Source organism: Crocodylus porosus, unplaced genomic scaffold (genome assembly GCF_001723895.1).
Source record: "Crocodylus porosus isolate Cpor-Errol unplaced genomic scaffold, CroPor_comp1, whole genome shotgun sequence".
In the NCBI taxonomy this organism is placed as follows: domain Eukaryota; kingdom Metazoa; phylum Chordata; order Crocodylia; family Crocodylidae; genus Crocodylus; species Crocodylus porosus.
Genome location: NW_017728909.1, coordinates 48,014,734 through 48,023,000, shown reverse-complemented (window position 1 = coordinate 48,023,000; position 8,267 = coordinate 48,014,734).

The following is an 8,267-nucleotide window of genomic DNA, read 5'->3' as shown; positions in this document are numbered from 1 at the left end:
CTGCTCGGAAAGCTTCTTCCACAGCCGGTGTCCATCTCGCCTTGGTCGGAGCTTCTGCCTTTGTCATCTCGGTCAAAGGTTCCACTACCTCTGCAAAATGAGGTATAAACCTCCTATAATAATTTGCTAACCCCAAAAAGGCTCTCACTTGCTTCTTAGTATGAGGAGCTTGATACCTCTGTAATGCCTCCACCTTGCTTAACAATGGTCTTAACCATCCGCTTCCTACCAGGAATCCCAGATATTGGGTTTCTTCTTTTCCTATTGTGCATTTCTTTGGGTTGGCTGTCAGCCCAACCCTTCTCAGGTCCTGCACCACCGCTCTTAGCTAGCTCAGCCCTCAAAAGACCTCTGTCCCTAGGCTATTTTCTCAAGGTCCTACACCCACTGCTTCTGTCCTGTACTGTATTGCGTCCCATGCTTCCTTTCCACCTTTTCTCACCACCTCTGGCCTCCCTCACAGACATACCCATTCAGAAATATTGGCCAACTAAGCTCTGCCACCCACATGTTCTAGGCATGTGCCTTTGTTTTGGGTGGTGACATGTGCCTGTATTTGAGGTGGAGACTGCTGTTGTTTCAGTTGGTTGGTTACATAAAGAAAAGTGACTGTTACTTAAACCTACCTTTAATGAAGGGAGGTGGTTACACCTTGTAGTTTCAGTTAAGTTTAGACTAATCCATAAGAGCAGTGTCCAGGTAACAATGTAGGCTAGTATACCTGGTAATATCTGCACATGGCCACTGCTAAATAACATGTGTGGTATTATTCCAAACACAAAGTTATTATATAGACACAATTCTTTGTACATTATTTGTACAATTAATGTCACTTTCTTCAGTCTTCATGAGCAGATTGGCTTGGTTTGATTGATCTTGGAGAAATGCTTACTGTTAGCAAATAAAAAAACATGGGGTCCTAACCAGAGGATTGACACCTTGTTCAATAAGTGACAGAAAGGCTTTATTTACTACAAGTATTCAAAGTTAAATGAGCCCAAACCAAAGCAAAGCCCAGTAATTAGCTTAAGTTGATGATTTCTCACCAAACAGGCAACAGAAAGTTGGTCAACTTCTTGAGTAAGCTGACCGCAGCAGTAGTTTGTTAGAGAGAGAGTTCTCACTCTTGAAGAGTGTGCTGTTAGCTGTCTCACTTCTTTCTTATACCCTTAGTCCAATATCTTCAAAGCATTCTTATAGTTGTGTAAATCAAGAGAGAGTCCCAAGCAGTAATTAACAGAAAACTCCTGTTAATCAAACTGCTCGTTATTGGTTATCAGAAGGTTCCAATTTGAGTGAATTACCTTCCTCAATGACAAGAGGTTTTCCTTGTCTTGAACTTATCAAGAAACTGATTAACAACCAGGAAAAACACACATTTTTGGAGAGTGTCCTTGGAAGATCAAGGGAACCACTAGGCAAAACAAGGTAAATCAGGAGGAAACAGCAAAACAAAAGCAAACCAGGAGGAGACACCAAACACATATGGAGAAAGTCTCTTCCTGCACATAAACATGAGTTAATTGCAAAATAAATATTTACCATACTAATTACTCAAGGTAATTTCACATGGTTACATACCAGCCAACTTAAAATCATCATGAATATAGTAAGGTAAGCTGGAAGTGATACCTCATTATTTCTTCTCAGATGACCTAGCCATGAACTCACATCCTCTTGCATTATACAGTTAACATCCGTATTTTGTATTTTAACTTTTGTGTGTAGGCCACTGCTTAGCATGAGTCTCAGAGTCATCAGTTACCACCATCTAATGAAGAATATATATTCTGAATTCTAGTTTTAAAAAATGATCTGCACATGACAGTGTATAATGTTGAAATCACCATTGATATGGGCATCCTCAATCTCATTCATAATGATACTCAGAGGGCACATCTACATGTGCTGATTTAAGGTACTTTACCCAATTTAAGGGGCATTAAGGGAGCTTGTCTATACATGCATGCCCATAATACACCTTAAAATGGTGATTTTAGGCTATTCACACCTACATTTGATACTTGCAAAATTTAGGTGCAAATAGCTAAAGTGCATTAATGCACATGTAGACACATTAAGGCTCATTAACACTGCATATGGACTGACCTGGGACTAACTTTAGTCCCACATCAGTCCATGCACATGGCATCAATGTGTTTCAATGTGTGCATGTGTAGACATGAAACTAAATCGCTTTAATGCACATTAAGATAATGCACATTAAATTTAGGAGCACCTAAAAGCATGTGTAGATACACCCAAAGGGTCCTCCATTTATTCCAGCTGATTTTGGATACAACTCCACAGTCATGTCAGTGCTGAAGTTCTGGGTCTACTTTTGGCTGTATCGCAAAAGGTATGATAAAAAAAAACTAGAATTCCTGCTTTGGCAGATTTCTAAATCAGCACTACTAGAGGGCTCACACACAAACTCTTTAGAGGGATACTACCCAATTTTTGTAGATGACAGCCACTGAGAGGCATAAGACTAATCTAGAGTATGGTCCACAACTTCATACAAACACCAGTTGAGTCTTCCTAGAGTCAACATGAGTTTAGGTGTGAGTGAAATACAGATGTGTACCACTAATACATACAGTTAAATGATTCAGGTCCAGATCCACAAAAGAATGTAGGTGGAATATAGGTGTTTAAGTCCAAGAGTGCAATTGTCAAAATGACCACCTAATCCCAAAAATTCTTATGTTCCCATGTTTTTGCAAATTCTCTAGACACTTAAAGTTCTGTTTCTGCATCTTGGCAAAAAGAAGTAATGTCTGTTCTGTTTCTGTGACTCCTCTACACATACAGGTATTGTGCAATTACCTGGTTAATTGTGCCGTTACCTTAAGACCAGCTACACGTGCGAAATAGCTATTACATGATAAAAAGATCCAGCCAGCTATAAAGTTAGTGCACATTTTTTAGGTCTAAGTTTACAGCTGGTTGCTACTGAGCTTTAATTTGCATGTTGTGACAGGGGACCATCCTGAGGCTGCCCTCTACATTGGCCTACCCACCTGTCTTGGACAGTCTGCCCACCCATCTCACCTGCCATGCCTTGTTAGTTTATTAGGCAGGAAGCTGCCCTTCGTGTGCTCAGCTATACCAAGTGGTACATACACACTCCAACCTTCCCTACATGTGTCCCATGCCTTGCAGGCATTACTACCGTTGTGAACTCTATATGCCCCTGGTGTTGAACCATCTGGCTCCTGCCTCTGCAACACACAGTCACTGGGTTCTCTGGTTACTGGCTTTCTGTGCCTTTACCTCAGATGCTTGGTTCTCTCCTGGGCACCTGGCCCTGTACCCCCTTAGCTATGTCCCTTTGGCACTATGGGTGCTGCACCCCTCTGGCGGCTGCACCCCTCTGGTGCTATGGACTGGCCCTGACCCTGTACCTGCTCCTCTCTGGTGCTCTGGACTCACTGCACCCCTGTGGCTGCACCCCTCTGGCGCTCTGGGCTCACTGTGCCTGATGCTGGGCTCTACCAAATCATATGCCCTCTCTCTCCAGGCACTAATGAGGCCTCCAAACCTCCCCTTCTAGCCTCATCCTGATCCTCCAGGGCAAACATGAATACAAACACAAGCCCCTAGGCTATAACTGAAATTCTAGTAAGAACAACAGTTAAAGAACAGCCTTTTTAAGGGGACAAACTTCCACTCAGAGTAACATGCCCCTATTCTAAGTACCTAGGAGACTCCCTGTAGTCATGAACACCGTGTACCTCCGGAGGCTGGGGGGTGGCACAGCAAGCTCCTGCAGGCAGTGGCGATGCTGTCAACAGTGGGACTGTGGTGGCGGTAAGTGGGAGCTCCCACAAACAGCCACAGCACTGTTGGTGGCCGGGGGGAGAAAGGGTGGTGAGCACCGACCAGTGGTCGGTGACCACTGCCGACGGTGCCTTTTTGCAGGGGGTGCACGGCCATGCTCAGGGGGTGCATGTACACCCATGTGCAGCCCCTATGCATCGCCAATGCCTGCAGTCATGTAGCACCTAGATAGTAGAGCAGACAGTACTGGGAGAGCTAGGCAGGCAGCACCAGGTCTCAAGTAGCTTCAGCAGGCAGGAGCTTCCTCCCTGTCAGTTGCCAGAGGGAGAGTGTGTGCCTGCTAACTACAGCCTGGGTCTATAACCTAGACCCCTGCCTCCTGCCCATCAGGTGATGTCAGCAGGTGTGGCCCATTACTCCCTTAGGCTGTTATCCCAGCAACCTGCAGCTGGGGAGCTCTACTTAGCCTGCCGAGCTCCCTGGCCAGGCTTCTTCAGCCTTAAGGAGCAGGCACGTCTTAGTGGCCTGCTACACATGTGTAGCAAGGTCTCCCCTGTGGCTGGGAGCCCTGTCAGCTGATGGGGCTCCCAGTCACAGAAGTGCACCTTGCTCACTGTGACACTCCCAGGGCCTGGGGATCACAGCTGCTGTGATCTCTAAAGCTCAAGGATGTGTGAAATGCACAGCTCATGTGGGGCTTTTGGCCCTGGCCCTGGCTCCACCTCATGCTCAGCTGGGACTGAGAGACCCTGCAACTGATGGGGCAGCTGGTCCCAGCTGTGCCTAATGTAAGGTTCAGCTGGGACCAAGATCCCTGGCAGTTGCAGGGTCCTGGCTGAGCATGAGGCACAGCAGGGCCTGGGAGTTCCAGCACTTGCAGGGCTTTTGGCCTCAGATGTGTGTGGCCCCAGTGGCTGGGAGCGGCCTCAGAAAAGAGCACCAGCAATAGGGCACAACTGGACCTAACATGCAATCCTACAATTGCACCTCCTGCCATGCACATGTGGACTCTGACCAATTTGGACAGCTAACTCTTGGAGAGATGGTTTTGGGTTCTGACATAGGTGCCACCCTATCCCAAAACAGGCAGGATTAGGACACACACTTTTATCAGCACTTTCTGCTGGTTTCCCACTTGCTGTGCCCACTGTGGTACATTCATTCCTGAAACACCCAACTCCCCCCATAAATGACATAGTTCATAACCCAGCACGTTAACATGAGCACATAACCCAGGTTTGTGGATTCCACCCTGAGACATTAAGTAGCATGGCAGGTTTCAGCATTGAAAGACATAGGCCCCTTTCCCAGTAGCAAATGACACCAGTAAAGAAGGTTAAAGTAGTGAGGATGAACATGCATTGCTCCTTACCTGGCTGTGCTTGTTCTGTGGGTAAGACTCTAGTCCCCGGGGCTTAATTCAACACTGCTCACAAACTGTAATATTTGATGTGTGATACACAGGTGTCCTGGTGCGGCCAGAGAATGAGCAGAAGCTACTGTTCATGCTTTTCCTTTTATTATACTCTGAACAAACAGATTTGAGAGAGGAATTTAGTTTTAAGTTCCTTAAATCAGCTGTTGAAACTATTTGCTCCCTAAACCAAAATTGTACTCTGACTGCAGCCAGTCATCTGTACTGAGCATGTGATAGAATTTTGCCTCCTTTTATCCTGCAGAATAACACCGGGTTATTTATCTGACCATCTCTTAAACCGTTTACCTTTGCATGATGTAAGTAATACTTTAAATAACAATATTAACATTACTGCAAAGCATTTTCCCTATCCAGGTGGTCCTAGCACTGTTAAAAAAATGTTCAAATGTCAAAAAATATTTTTTCAGATCTTTTAAAATTATTAATGATCTTAGCCTGTGCCACCCAAACCTACAGACTTGAAATCCACAGAGGTGCTTGCTAGGACAGCAAGTGTTTCAGAACAGGGGGAATTTCAGGCCACATTAAAGCCAAGTCTCCCATTGACTGTAGTGGGGCCGATATTTTTTCCCTGGTTGCCATTACATATATAATGAATTTAAGGCATTTGAATTTGTGGACCTCAAGTGATGGTGCCTCTGCATTAATATGTATGGGACTCTTACTTTATTTAAGACTCAAGTATTATAATCATAGGCCTTCCTGGATAATGTGAGTTATGAAAAATGAAAAGCCTAACATCTAGAAAGCAGGCATATGAAGTAGGACTACTGATCAAACGTGGGATGTATTTACTTAACTGTTGGAAATGTAAGGAGGACGAGGTGCTAGTATTGTTAAGTGAAAGAATACATGTTTACCCAATACCAGAAACTGTCTTTATATTTATATTGCATGGGATGCAGCACACAATACAGAAAAACGCATCCAGTAACAAACATATTTCCACCTTTTCTTGTGTGCAACAGCCTTTCTGCCCTGTATCTGTCACATGGTTCCAGTGTTAAATACAAAGCTATTAGCTTTCCAGTCTGCCTTCCTTATTTGTTGGCTGCAGGTTATTTTATTATTAGCAAATATTTTGGTAGCACCCAGAAACCTCTACCAGGGTTTGTGTTAGGTACTGTACAAATATCTAAAGACAAGGTCCTTGCCACAAAAACTGCAGTCTATTTGCAGTATGGCCAACTTCAGTGACATTTGTCTGAATCTTATTTGGTACATTTCTGAAAGCTGCAACTCTTGGAGTTAGGCGATTACATGAGACTCTCCACATAACTGAGGTGATTATATGAGGCTCTGGCTTGTAGGAGGTGCTGGAGTGAATTTTCTTGGGGACTCTTAGTGATAGATATTTGCACAGTTGCCTGCCATGACAAGAGACTGTGCTTGGGAAGCCCCTTCATTAAAAAACAAAAACAAAATCTAATCTTCATGCAGGGGAAAGCTTGTAAATGTGGCCTGAGTATGTCCTAATGGCTCAAAAATGAGAAGGTAAATGCACGTAGCCTAAAGTTTACTGTTTTTAAGACTGAAGATTGTTTATGCTTGTATGTTGAATGTTTGGACTGGAAATCATTTACATGTTCCTAATTTGGGATGGAAGAGAGTTTGGATTTTTGTTGTTGTTGTTTGTTTTGGGATTTTTTTAGCTCATACCGTATTTGGTGTTATTTTGAGTAAGGAGAGAGAAGACGGGGTTTCAAAAAAGGAAGAATATATCCCAGACAAAAAGCCACAACTGTTCTCAAACCAAAGCCAGTAACCAAAACTGCATTACAGATGAATTTAAACAAAATGTTCTGCTTTAGAAAAAGCAGATAAACAAATAATGACACAGAAATTCATGGAAACTTAGGCCGTGCCTAGTCTAGACTAGAAAGTTTTGCTGGCACTCTCCTTTCATCCAGAAGTTATGCAAATTGTGCCATAGAGACAGACCTGTAATGTTTTAACTGAGTCCTGCACTACCATGGCTTTTCTGCTTCCAGTTGCTAAGCCAGCAATTCTTAACCTTTTAAGACTCAAAGCGTCCCTCCTTAGACACAAGGCACCTCTCAGAGAATACCAGCTCTTCATTTTCACTCATTTTTTAACTACAGGGAAACAGTAGAGCAGTTCTTCTGTTGGCAAACCACCGGTCATAATGTTTTTAACGCTGTAGGTACTGCAGCACCCTGGCTGAGAATCACTGACATGGGCATGCTTTTTGTCTCTCATGTGCTGACTCGTAACACATCAGTTATTTAAGGCACAGCAGGTTAACAGTGTGTCTTATACATTTTTAGTTGTAACAGAACTAATGTGTCTCAAGGTTTACCTGCAACGCTTAATTTGATGGTAGATCTGCGGACGCTCATCTTCAGTGAGGGCTGACCAATGAGAGATTCCTCTGGGCAACAAAGGTGTTGCAGAGGAAAAGTTTTCTGGAAAAGATGAGACCAGGAATTAAAATCTCAGCTCTGCTAAGTGTTGTTTATATTCAGCATGTGACTCAGTCCCCTTATTTCATAAAAGCTTAGCACTGTGTGACCTCAGCATTGCTAAAGGAAAATAACTGTATAAATGCATTTAAAGTGCATTGATCAAGTGAAGTGCTGAACTTGTAGGAGTATAGTCTTGACCTTGCTTAGTCATCTTGTGATAGAAATTACGGTGCCTTGTCTCCACTAGGAACTTACAGCAAGGTACATACTGTGGGTTAGAAAAGTAGAAAGGAACTCACAGGACTTTTTCCTTGAATTTTTATTTCCGTGTTTTCAGGGTTTGCAGCAGGGGGAGGTATATCCTGGCACGGTCACTAAATGCTGTTATTGTTTGCTTATATTATATAATGGGATTGCAAAGGCTTAAGTCAGAAGGGGGAAATCTGGGTTTATGTCTCCTCAGAGAGAGTTGGGATTTTGAACCAGGGCTTTCCATTTCATAGATTTCATAGACATTAGGGCTGGAAGGGACCTCGGGAGATCATCGAGTCCAGCCCCCTGCCCAAAAGGCAGGAAGTCAGCTGGGGTCATAGGATCCCAGCAAGATAAGCATCCAATTT